Source organism: Pongo pygmaeus, chromosome 17, assembly GCF_028885625.2.
Source record: "Pongo pygmaeus isolate AG05252 chromosome 17, NHGRI_mPonPyg2-v2.0_pri, whole genome shotgun sequence".
Lineage (NCBI taxonomy): Eukaryota > Metazoa > Chordata > Mammalia > Primates > Hominidae > Pongo > Pongo pygmaeus.
The window spans coordinates 29,430,579-29,443,673 of NC_072390.2; the positions used below are offsets into that span (position 1 = coordinate 29,430,579).

At 39.5% G+C, this 13,095-nt stretch overlaps 1 long non-coding RNA gene across 3 annotated transcripts in view; it reads right to left on the reverse strand.

Moving 5' to 3' along the window:
* The window catches only part of LOC129019086 (uncharacterized), a 75,885-nt gene that overhangs the window by 24,046 nt on the left and 38,744 nt on the right, over positions 1-13,095 (reverse strand). For all 3 annotated transcript variants that reach the window (XR_008495508.2, XR_008495511.2, XR_008495507.2), the window contains 2 exons: positions 1,952-2,049; positions 786-878 (listed from right to left, as the gene is read on the reverse strand). This is a non-coding gene — a long non-coding RNA (uncharacterized LOC129019086). The remainder of the gene's footprint in view (positions 1-785; positions 879-1,951; positions 2,050-13,095) is intronic.

A 13,095-nucleotide genomic window follows, 5' to 3' on the forward strand; every position in this document is an offset into this window, starting at 1 on the left:
GTGTATTTGGCTTCTGGTTTGATAGTCCTCATAAATGTGTTCTAGTTTGTTACACTTTGCTCATGTCATCATCTTCTAAATGCAGCACATTATATAATATTTATTGTTTTTCAAATGTGAGATAAAATAATTTTGCAGAAATAACAGAGAACTTTTACATAGGATTGGAATTTTAATTTATAAATATAGAAAAAATATATTTCTTATCTGCAAGTTTAATGGTTTTTTTTCTAAAAAATTTTGGCTTTGTAACAAAATTTAAATAAGTATTTATCTGTTCAGAAAATAATATCCAAAGATGAAATGGGGGAAAAGTTAGCACAGAAATGGCCCGGTATGCACTTTCAAATAATTCTCTAATATTAGCATTTGTAAAGGAAGCTGGTGGCCATTCTCCTCTTTGTCCATGATCAATTGAAAATGAAAAAGATAAATGATGCTCCAAATTGGTCTTCTAGAAGGATGCCCAGGTGGCTCCATATATGGAAACTTTTATTCTCCAGGTGTGTCTTTATTCGCCAGGTAAGACCAGTCATTAGTTGTGGGACTTACAGTCTGAGGCAAGGGTAGGATATTCCATGAGATACATGTTATGATTAGTAATATTAAATGATGCTTATAGATAAGAAGTTTGAGAATGACTTTAAAATTATTCTGTTTTTATGTTGCTGCACCATGAACCAATGCTTAACAATGCTGAATAAAACAACATTCAAGTATCTTATGTCAGTCACTAACCTATGATAACATTACTCAAACATGGCCAGGAAGAGGACTTGACTTACATTTGGAAGCATATTTAAGTGATTAATATAACAACACAGCAAATAGTGGTCTCTGGAGTTGACCCAGTTGCATGCTGCTTTTCTATTCCTGGCCTGAAACACAAGATCCAAATGTTGCTGTTTTCCTTCACTGTGGCAAATGAGATTTTTCAGCCCTTATGATTGCTTAGTGACTTTTAACATATGTAGCTTAATCTAAAAGAAAATAATCAATGAGCTTTCCCAGTTCCTTAAAATCCCTAGGCCAAATAGTCTTGAATCAAAGCAGCTCAGGCTAAATCAGATGAAAAGATCATAGACAAACTATGTAGGCATCCGAGAATCTGGGAGGGTTTGAGTGATGGAGCATGGCCCAGGAGTTGGCCCTAATTGGACAATCAAAGAACATTTCCAAAGCACAGTCTATTGATTCGGAAGTTGAATGCTCTTTGATTATGTAATAACTGATTGATAATGGCAGCTTAGGTGTCTTTTTTTCTTCAAGCATTTTCTTCAAGTTGGAAAATATTCACTATCAGGTAACAGTTTCAAGGCTAATTGACAAACTATGGTCAATTAACAATCTTAGCAGAATTCTCTACTCATCAGTAATTTCACCTAATAATTCCAACGTGGAGTTGTAGGAAGCCATCAAGTCAACCTCAATAAAACCAAGTGGCTTGACCTTGGTCATACTGATGATTAATTAGAAGAGATTCTTGGTGCCACAATTCCTAGTGGAAGCTCTTACTACTCTATCACCAATATCTTTTCTATGGTTCTCAAAGTGTGGTCTCTGAATCAGGAGCTCCAACATCACCTGGAATGTTCTAACAGAAATACAAATGTTAGAAATGCAAACCTCAACCTTGGTCAGCTGAATCAGAAACTCTTGGGGGTGGGGCCTAGCAATCTAGGGTTTCATAAACCCTCCAAATGATTCTAATGCACACTGATGTTTAATAGCTACTTCTACATATACCCTGGTAACTGCATGTCTATCTAATAACTTCAGTGCCTATCAAGATATAAACTGTTTCCCAAAAGAAAGATTCTAAATTACATGCCACACAGGTTTAGTATGCAGGGACACTGTCTTGCATTCTACTTGCTTGAAAAATGCCTTTACTCAGGGAGATTTGATTAAGACTGCAGCAGATGGAGAACTTACTGCATTTGTAACTTACCGCATGACATTGGGTTTCTCAAGGTAAGCTGTTCATTCAGATACTTGTCAAACAGTTACATTCAGCTCATGAACTGTTGGCTGTCATCACCACAGGAACTGGAATATTTACCCAAAGTGAAAATTTTAATTAACTCAGAACACCATCTAGTCCTTTTCTCCAAACCTACAGTAACCTCCCCATCAGCACAGAACTGTGGTCTTTTTAATAAAGGCCATTGTTTAAAAGGGTTGCGGGGAACGCCTTGCTACATCATTTAAGATCCTGATTTTGTTATTTAACTAGTAAGTTGTTTTCCCCTGAAGGCTTTGCAGACACTGGCTCACCAGGAGATTTCTGCCTTTAATTTACCTACTCAGGCTCATTTGAGAAACACATTTTCAGCAAGTTTTCACTCAATTTCCATATTGTCTAATTCAGCCAAACCAGTCAATAGAAGCTTATATGGGATTAAAACATTAGTATTCTCTTACACTGGGGTCCAGGGATAAACTCTCTATCTAGCTAAATTAAGGTGACAATACCAGCTACTGAAGCACTATTGACACACCGGGGATGATTTCCTGTAAACTTCGCCCTCCCATCCCACCCCTCACCAACCCACGGCATGAGGCTAGAGAACACAGGGAACCTTGTTTCAATCTACACAGGTTAGGAGCAAACATCACATCTTTTATCCCCTTTCATGTTAATTTTAGTGGGTGGCATTTTGGCTCTTCATTTATTTGGCAAAGGAGGTGCATGGCAAGACTTTTGGCAGGACGCAGGGGACAAGACCCCCAAATCTCAGGGGCTTCAGTTACCCTCTCCTGCAAGCTCTTACTTCCCTTTTTTTTTTCTCCCCTAGATGGAGTCTCGCTCTGTCGCCCAGGCTGGAGTGCAGTGGCGCGACCTCGGCTCACTGCAAGCTCAGCCTCCCGGGTTCATGCCATTCTCCTGCCTCAGCCTCTCGAGTAGCTGGCACTACAGGTGCCCGCCACCACGCCCAGCTAATTTTTTGTATTTTTTAGTAGAGACGGGGTTTCACCGTATTAGCCAGGATGGTCTCGATCTCCTGACCTTGTGATCCAGCCCGCCTCAGCCTCCCAAAGTGCTGGGATTACAGGTATGAGCCACCGCACCCAGCCTCTTACTTCTCTTTGTACCTGCTCTGCACTTTCTCACTTCTCTCCTTGTAGCCTCCCAGGGTGCATCCAACAAATTTGTTTTCACGGAGAATGAACAGGTGTCCCTCATGAACAGAACATGGGCTGATTGGCACAACCAGAATTAAAACAAAGGGCCCCAAAGGGAAGCCTTTCGTAAAATGAACTATGTTCAAAACATGATCCAGGAGAGCAGGCTTGTTTAATTTGAGGAGAGATGGAGGGCTTTATTTTATTAACAAAATACCTGAAGGAATTCTGCTTCCAGTTCAGACTCTTTTTAATCACATCAATGTTAGCACTGAGGGCTGATCTAGCTCAGGTGCTGGAGATGATGTTTTGACAAATTCAGGGGAGATACAGCTTGGCAAGTATTCACTAGGTTCACACTGCTTCCATTTCATCCATTCTCTCCACATTTGCTAGTTCTTCTGAATCTTCTATTTTTTGGTTACTATCACTAGATTTAATAAGAATTTTTAATATAGCATTTCTAATCTAATGCCATATTAGTATTCCTGAAAAACCTTATGGTCTGCATAATTACATGCTAAAAACTACACGACTTATGGAAAAGAAACAGGGTTACAGTGGATCATTCAAAACCTATAGAACCTTGTAATCAGAGAAGTAACAAAACAATAGTAATCCTAATTAAAATATTGGTACAGTTAATTCTCCACTGAGATTTGCACCTAGATTCATTCCAAACATGGTTGTAGCCTGATATGCCTAGGGCTCATGTTTCCTTCCTCAGGCTGAAGTTCTTGAAGCCATTTGCTTCTGATAATGAGACCAGCTTCATAAACATTGAAAATATGATCCGAAGGTCACCCTCGACAGTCAATTTTTGTTGACACAGAAAAATTTGTAGCTTCTTTATCTGCATTTGCAGCTTCTCCAGATAGCTTAACGTAGTGCGCTGGTTGTCAAAGTGTGGTCCTCAGACCAGCAGCTTCATGCAGAAATTTGTTAGAAATGCAAATCGTTAGGTGGTATTTCAGACCCATGGAAACAGAAACCCTCTGGGATTGGGGGTTGGCCTAGAGGGGGAGCCCAGACTTCTGTGTTTTAACAAGTTTTCTAGGTAATTGTGATGTACATAACGTCTTAGAACAACGGACATACTGGAAAATGTCACTGTTCTTGAAGCCACCATACTAGCCACTTCTTGCAGAAGGCATTTCTGCGTAATTTCAGGTTTCTTTCCATAAAAGTCAGCACATATTGATAAGACTTTGTTTTAATGGTGAGAAAGCTGGCTTCTGATCTTGTCACAACATTGTCATACTGGAAAAGTAACTTGTTTGCTGACAAGACCAACAAAATTTACATCAATTCCCTACTGATCAATAGCATACGAACTGAGTCACATTAAATAATATGTTGTAGTTAAACAGATTGATAGAACAAAATTGTTAGGTACAGTGGAAAGAGAATTGGCTTTAGAGAGCAACTGACTGAGTCTGAAAAGTCACTTCATCTCTCAATGCCTCTCATCCTCCATCTACAAATTGGGGATAGTAACCTCTGCATTGTGGAGTGCCAAGGTGTGTGAAGGAGACGATGGACATAAAATGTCTAGAATACAGCAGATGCTTGAGTAGATTCTAATTCCCTGCCCTTCATTGTTTTTCTTATAAAATACTTTACTAAAAGAAAATGAAAAATAGAGGCAGAATACATTTATAGAGATATGATAGCTGATTTCTTTCAAGTTTGTTCTATTTTTTCCTTGTCTGGTTCTTGTAGGTGCTGACTTATGTCAGACTGGGATGAGCAATGTGAATCAAACTGAAAGTAAAAACTAATGGAATTGAGAGTGATTGTATTATTTTCTACAAACTCACCTGGGAATGAAATAAATCACTTAGCAATTATGAAGATGCCCCAAATATTATAACATTACACAGGATATTAATGGTTACACAAATAATAATGATTTCATTTAAACATCTACAAATTTTATATTAGTAGTCGATGTTAAAGTAGTCGTTCTAATAACATGACTGTGGTAGCAACACTTTCATGTTATAGTTATGAAAGCAGAAGTAAAGTCTGCCATGACCACAGCTATATTCACCAGCACCTGACACAGCACCGGGAAGGATGTATATGTTCAACAAATATTTGTTGACCGAATAAATGTCATGTTTTAGGTAATTCAAAGTAATTTTGTGCATATTTTATCTGAATCCCCAGAACACTAACACTTGGTAGGCTGAGAAGATTATGAATTCCATTTTATAAATATAGAAGGAGACTCAGAAAGGTAAAATGACAGACAGAAACTCAGAGATGTAAAGGTCAAGGTCTTAAAATTTTGGCAGAGGTTCAGACTTTCACAACTTACTTAATCTGCAGAGACACAATCTGCTCTGAAATATTTACAGTCTGTGCATGAGCTTTCTTGCAAATGTGGCTTTCTTCTCTTTGAAGTTCGTATTTGGTGCTGTGTGCAGTTGGCTGCCAACATATGCATTGACCAAACTCTTGGGTCAGAGGTCCCTCGTAGAAGGATTCAAGAGAGGATAAGAGATAATGGAATTTTTCCTCTGGGCTTAGTCAGAGCTGAAACCTTCTGCCTAGTATCATCTTATTTTTACTTAAAATACATAATTTGAAAACTTCTAGTAAAATACATTGTTCTAAGAATATTGGCATTCTTCTGCTCTCGTGACTACATTGAACCTGTGATCTTATCAAGACAGGATCATTTCCATTTGCTTAAGGAGTATGTGTAACTTTATTGCTAGACAAATCTGCAGTCTAAAGAAATACCAGGCTGTGAACAGACCTCCCATAATTTCGTTACTACAGATAAAACATACATAACTTCCCCAATGAATACGCCAATAGTTACGGACTTATGGGCAATGACAGGAGTCAAGGAACTGAGCAAAATCTGTGAGGTAATGAAATCCAAGAGGCATAGAATCAAACATTACTGAGTTAAGAAAACAGTAGCTACAATTTTAAAGCATAGAGCAGTATCTGAATAGGCATAGGATATAAAACGGTTGCACTTTCACAGATAATATGGAAGACAAAAACACACACAGACACTCAAGTAGAAAGTGTGAAAATTATTTATGCAGCTTAATTTAACATGTTCTTGTTTATTCTTCCTAAAAGCATTTGATTTCTCTTAGTGCTGGTAAAAATAAATTATAGTAGTCAGTAAAACACTATTCCAGTACAGTGGAAAATTATACTTAAACGTAAAGAATGATTTACTTGGAACTTGTAGCCAATAATTCTTTTTCCTTCTCTCTCTTTTTTTCTTTTTTTTAAGTTTCACGGGTACCAGCTTTTTATATTGGTAAACTCGTGTCATAGGTGTCTGTTGTACAGATTATTTCATCACGCAGGTGCTAAGCTTGGTACCCAATAGTTACTTTTTCTGCTCCTCTCCCTCCTCCCACTCTTCATCCTCTGATAGTCCTCAGTGCCTGTTGTTTTCCTCTTTGTGTCCATGTGTTCTCGTTATTTAGCTCCTACTTATAAGTGAGAGCATTTAGTATCTGGTTTTCTGTTCCTGCTTTAGTTTGCTAAGGATAATGACCCAGCTCCATCCATGTTTCTGCAAAAGACATGATGTTGTTCTTTTTTATGGCTGCATAGTATTCCACGGTATATATGTACCACATTTTCTTTATACGGTCTACCTCTCTTTAATAATGCTTATACAACTTTAAATAAACTTATATAACTTTAAATACATTTGTATAAAAACAACTTTAATAAGATGTTTTATTAAAGTCATTTTGTTTGCTTGAAATTTTAATTTTGTAAGTTTTTTAGTTTGACTGAAAGATGCATTTCCAAATTGGAGACCTGGAGCTGGGATTCTGCTAAGCAGGCCAGTCAACATTCTGCTCTTGCTCATGCTTGTGGGCCTGACTTCAGAATGATTGCCCGATCTCAAAATCTCAGTGTGCTTTTCTGCACAGTTAGAAGAATTAGAAGTAGTTAAAATTTAGAAACTGCATTAAATATCATGTATTTAAATCTGAAACACTGGGGAGACTTCTAAGAGCTGATCTTGTTGGATAGGAAAAAAATAGAAAGGATTATTATCTCCCACTTCAATTCATGTGAAGCTCAGGAAAATCTCATTCGATTTGTTCAAATTATGCTCTCGCTCTGTGTGAACGATATATGCTATTTGGGAAAATGAGGGAAATGATCAGCTCTACGTTAATAGTCCATGAAGAGATGTGCTTATTGTGTGTGTGTGCACATACGTGTGTGTGTGTGAGTGTGTATGTGTGTATATGAGCTTTTATAAAAGAGATGGCTTATTTTTTGCAAAAAGACAATAGTTAAGATTGTAGTTTAGGGAATATGAAGAGTTTTATGGTCAAGTTTAGTAGAAGTAACCTTAAATAGTAATTAATTTGTAGCACAGTTATCATTTTGGTTAATTTAGCCCTTCCCTATGCACAAGAGGTGGTGGGGGCTCCATGTTAACAGCCCTTTGAATTACTGTTTCATGTTTTTTGGTACTGGAGTTGAAAAGCCCTTTTAAATCACTATGGTATGTCAAGCCAAGTATTTTCTTCAGTTTGGTTTCTAATTAAAGTTAAAAGAGGGCTTATCAGTCAGTCACTGAAAAGTAAGAAATACACTGAACAAAAAATAATTTTATTCCAAACTTTTGTCCCTGAAAATGATAAGAATTTGTCCTTAGAAAGAAATAGGAGGGCTGGACATGGTGGCTCATGCCTGTAATCCGAGCACTTTGGGAAGCGGAGGCGGGCAGATCACTTGAGGCCAGGAGTTTGAGACCAGCCTGGTCAACATGGCAAAACCCCATCTCTACTAAAAATACAAAAATTAGCTGGGCGTGCCTCACTACCCAGCTACTTGGTTCAAGTCAGGGTATGGCACTGGGCAGCTCTTGATCTAGTCAAGAACTTCCCCCTCCTGCCTTAGACACAACCTGTGCCCTAGGCTCTCAGATCCTCCATCCCCACGGAGTCCTGTCTCCCCTCCTATTCCCTTAGGTCTTGTGCTCTCTAGGACAATGGGGGAGTCCATAGGAGTAAGGAGGTTGATGCCCTACTGATCCGGAGCCCCAGCTGAACCACTGGCACTTTGACTGGACCTCCAAAAAAACATTCAGGGACATTTTAAAAAATGCCTTTCTCTATGGCAAGACTTCCCATAGTGATTAGACATAGGAAGCAAGGCAACATTATAAAGCAAAACCTTTTGAATATATTCATTCATGTATTGACTTATTCATAGTCATTTATTTCTTTTTTTAAGTCAACAAACATTTTCCCACTGTATTAGTTGCCTATTGTTGCTGTAACAAATTACCACAAACTCAGTAGTTTAAGACAACACAGAACTAATTTTCTTACACTCTGGAGGTCAGAAGTTCAAATTCAGTTTAACTGGGCTAAGGTGAAAGTGTCCACAGGATAGGTTCCTTCTGGAGGAAATAGAGAGAATCTATTTCCTTGCCTTTTTCTGTTTCCAGTGGCCCTCTCCATTCCTTGGCTTGTGGCCACTTCCTCCATTTTCAAAGCATGTGATTTCATTCTCTGCTTCCATTGTCACATTGCCTTCTCCTCTCACCCCAATTCCTCCTGGCTCCCTCTTATAAGGACTGTGTGATTACATCAGATCCATTCAGATAATCTAGGATAATCTCATCTCAAGACCCTCAGTTTGGTCACACCTGCAAAAACCCTGTTGTCATGTAATATAAGGCAATATTCACAGGGGATTAGGACATGGACATATTTGGGGGCCATTATTCAGCTCACCACTAGCATGGCTGTGGTGCTTGCTGTTAGCAATGCAAAACCCGTCAGATTAAAGTCTATGCCAAAAATCTTATGATTTAGGAAGATGAGATATATGTATTAGTAGCAGATTGAAAAGATATGCAGCAAGATCAACACAGACGGAAAGCCATGGATGTTCAGAAGAGGGAGAAATTGCTTCTGTGTCCGGGCAAATGACAGCCTTCCACCCGAAGTAGTATTTGAGGCTTCAAGAAAAATAATGTAGTTGCAAGGACCACAAAATGCAAGAAGAGGGCAAACAAATAATTGTTAGGGAGGGCAGAACACATAAGGCCTAAAATTTCATGCAAAATGGAGTAGTGGAAAAAAAGTTCTAAAGGAGAGTTCATGACTTCTAGGTGAGGGGGTTGTATTATGTTGGGTAGACAGCAGGAGAACCACTGAAACACATGTATTGAGATGTGCTGTAGAAAGATTATTCTGCTGACGGCAATGTGCACTATGGGCATTGGTACTTTGTGGTCTACACATGTGAGTGTGAGTCCAACCAAGGAACACACCAAAAGCCAAGCATCTCAAGCCAGTTGACAAGGGCCTACAGATTCAAGAATGAACTCTAACATATTCCCTTCCTTGGTCTTATGCACATTGTGTACATTGAGAGAGAATCAACAGAAGGCTTTAAAACTGAAGATATCTCCCCAGCCTGTCAGATGCTCTCTTCATCCAATCCTCTTAAGATTTAGGATTAGGGTCAGTAGCATTTGATCATCTTTGTGATGTAGTTAAAAAGAAATAAAAAACGTGACATCTTAAGAGAGAAGACCATTGTATCTATATCTGTAGCATTACAACTTGCTAGTGTTGGGGCTCAGAAAACAATACCCCGCAATGAAAGTCTCAGAAGCAAAAGTTATTCTCTGATCTTCTCCTGCCCTCCTGTATCTCAGTCCCATTTTCCCTTAAGGCTATATAGAAACTAGAATCCCTCTTCCCCACAGCCGGTCATAGAAACCAGAATCTCCTCCCCCTACAGCCAGCCATAAAACCTTAAAACACTACTCTAACTTCCCCTCCACCTTTCTGTGTAAAAAAATGGCTGTTAAGAAATAGTCTGACTTACCTTATTTGACTGTAGGTCCTAATACCCCCATTCCAGAGAGGGTCCTGCCCCATACTTTGAAGGAAGAAATGCATGTCCAGGGAGGCCAAGAAGAATCTAGACAGACAGGCCCTTGCTGGGTTTCCTCACTCAGTCTAATAGCATTAGATTGTACCTTTTTTGTCTAATCACAGTTCTAAGGGCTGTCCATGCTTTGTTAAACCTAAGCATAAAAAATGTCAATTTCCGGCTGGGTGCAGTGGCTCACACCTGTAATCCTAGCACTTTGGGAGGCTGAGGCAGGCAGATCACTTGAGGTCAGGAGTTCAAAACCAGCTTGGTTTACCTGGTGAAACCCCGTCTCTACTAAAAATACAAAAAATTAGCCAGGCGTGGTGGGTGCATGCCTGTAATCCCAGCTCCTCAGGAGGCTGAGGCAGGAGAGTTGCTTGAACCCGGGCAGTGGAGGTTGCAGTGAGCCAAGATCGTGCCACTGCACTCCAGCACAGCCTGGGCAACAGAGCAAGACTCTGTCTTTAAAAAAAAAAAAAAAGTCAGTTTCCCTGTATCATTGGGTCTTCATTCTGAAGGCTCCCATGTATACACTTTAAATATATTTGCGTGCCTTTTCTCCAACTAATCTGCCTTTTATGAGTAGATTTTTCAGCAAAACTTCAGAGAGCCAAGGGGAAGATTCTCCTTAGTTCCTATAGTTTCTATAGTTTGCCGTCACAAACAAGATGATCAAAGTCCCACCCTTCTGGAAGCCTCAGTTAAGGGAATCCGGGAACCTGATTAGCTGCAAAAGGGTAAGAATTTCTAGCCATCCAGGCTTCCAGCCTCTTTCTCTGTGCAATCCAGTTGAGTGGATGGTAAAAATCACTGTTTCTTTGCAAAATTTTGATTAATAGGACCAAAAGATTTGTGTGTGACTAGTCTTGCTGTAGCAACTGTGGTGTACTTTTGGATTCTTTGTGGTATGAATATTCATGTTATATGACCCCTTTCCTCCCAGAAATAGTCTTTTCCTTTGTCTTTCTATGTTGTTTGTAACAAGAGGTACTGGATAAAGTTTCCTCTTATCTTGTTTGATTTATCTGAGAGTGTGACCTATGACCAAGCAGGAGCACTCTGTCGGTCTCTGCCACCTGGTGGGCATGATTTTCAGGTCATGTCAGGTGGTCAGTCTGAAAATGGCTAGCAACCTGAAACTTTTGTTCAGAATATGTCAAGCTCTCAGGAAAGTTTGTCTTAATAAGAAGTCCTGTTGTGGGATGGGGGGAGGGGGAGGGATAGCATTAGGAGATATACCTAATGTTAAATGACGAGTTAATGGGTGCAGCACACCAACATGGCACAGGTATACATATGTAACAGACCTGCACGTTGTGCACATGTACCCTAAAACTTCAAGTATAATAATAATAATAAAAAAAAGAAGTCCTGTCCATAAGGAACTTTTGTTATCTCAACCCTTGTTGCCTGCGTAGTGCTGGAAAAGTCCAGTCCCAAGAGGGCCTGCCTAGTATCACAGATTAACAGGTCTGTGACTGGTGGCACCCCATAAATTTGTGGGTTACTGAAGGCAAACACTAACTGTCAGTGGCAACAAGAATCTTTTGCTATCTTAGCCTATTCCTAGGAGTGAATTTTCTGGAGGGAGTCTTTGGAATTGCTTCTTCTCTGAAGTGGCCATTGAATTGAGTTGCTATTGAGGTGCTATAAATACACCATGGGAAGTTCTAATTGTCAACATCTGAAAGATGGATGCTTTAAATTAAACTCCTAAATTAAAAAAAAAAAAGAGATCTCTTATTCTAAACAATTGATTGGAAGACCAAATTAAAAGAAAGACATTTAACAATATCGTGGCTAGCCTTAGAAATTCTCCCTATAAAAAGCAAAAATTGGACGTAAAACAAAGCTAAAATACTTGTACAACTGCCTGCTTTAGATCCCTGCAAGAATGATAATAGAGGCCACTCCCTGCAGCCTAGTAGTTAAAATTCCTGGCTTTCATAGCTGTTGCCTGGGTTCAATTCCTGACCAGAGAACAGTCTTTCCAGTTTTGATATTTGTGTAACTTTTGACTTTTGGGGGTACCCATTTGTTATTGATCATTTTGATTTCCTGTGTTTTTCCTTTGTTTTTGAGAAGGAGTCTCGCTCTGTCAACCAGGCTCCAGTGCAGTGGTGCAATCTCAGCTCACTGCAAGCTCCACCTCTCAGGTTCAAGCGATTCTTGTGTCTCAGCCTCCCAAGTAGCTGGGATTATAGGCGCCCGCAACTATGCCCAGCTAATTTTTGTATTTTTAGTACAGATGGGGTTTCACCATGTTGGCCACGCTGGTCTCAAACTCCTGACCTCAAGTGATCCACCTGCCTCAGCCTCCCAAAGTGCTGGGATTATAGGCATGAGCCACTGAACCCAGCCCCTGTCTTTTTCTCTCTGTGGGAGCACGCAAGGTTTGGGGGCCTTTGATGTAGACCGTCAGCTGAGAAACTGAGACCCTGAAAGAATATGGCTAGACAGAAATGTGGACTTGACCTCATTTGTGGCCAGCAAACATTTTCATTTTTTAAGCTGTCTTTGAGGTGGTTCTGGATCTTGTGAGGCGTGCTTTCCTCTCTTTGGAGACACCTGTTGCATCCTTGCTTATATCGTAACCATGGTTAGTGTTCAACTTAAAAGGAATCTTTGGCTTAAGAAAAAAAGTTTCAAAAACTGGAAATATTAGCCATTTGTCCCCACTAAAATCTAATAATAAGAGATTTAAAAGATTTTTTTAGGAGCTATATAGCAAAAGTCAACGTTATTAAAACTGATATTTAGGCCATATATGTACACATATACATATAGGTTTAATGCCTCTGTTCTCTCTCTCTAAAAATCTCTGTCCACTGAATTCCCCTCTTCTTGAACCCCTGCTAACCATACATGCTCCTTGGGTGTGTTTCTCCATTTACTTCTGTCTGTGCCTCCTGCCTCTCCACACTTCATGGCACATGGGGACACCTAAGACAATTTCTAACTCCCTGAAATCTCTAAGGAAAGCAGCAAAGGCACCACAGACTTCTCTTTTGGGGAAAAAAGTCTGTTTTTCCTCATAAAACCCCAATAGTTGTTAAATGGACA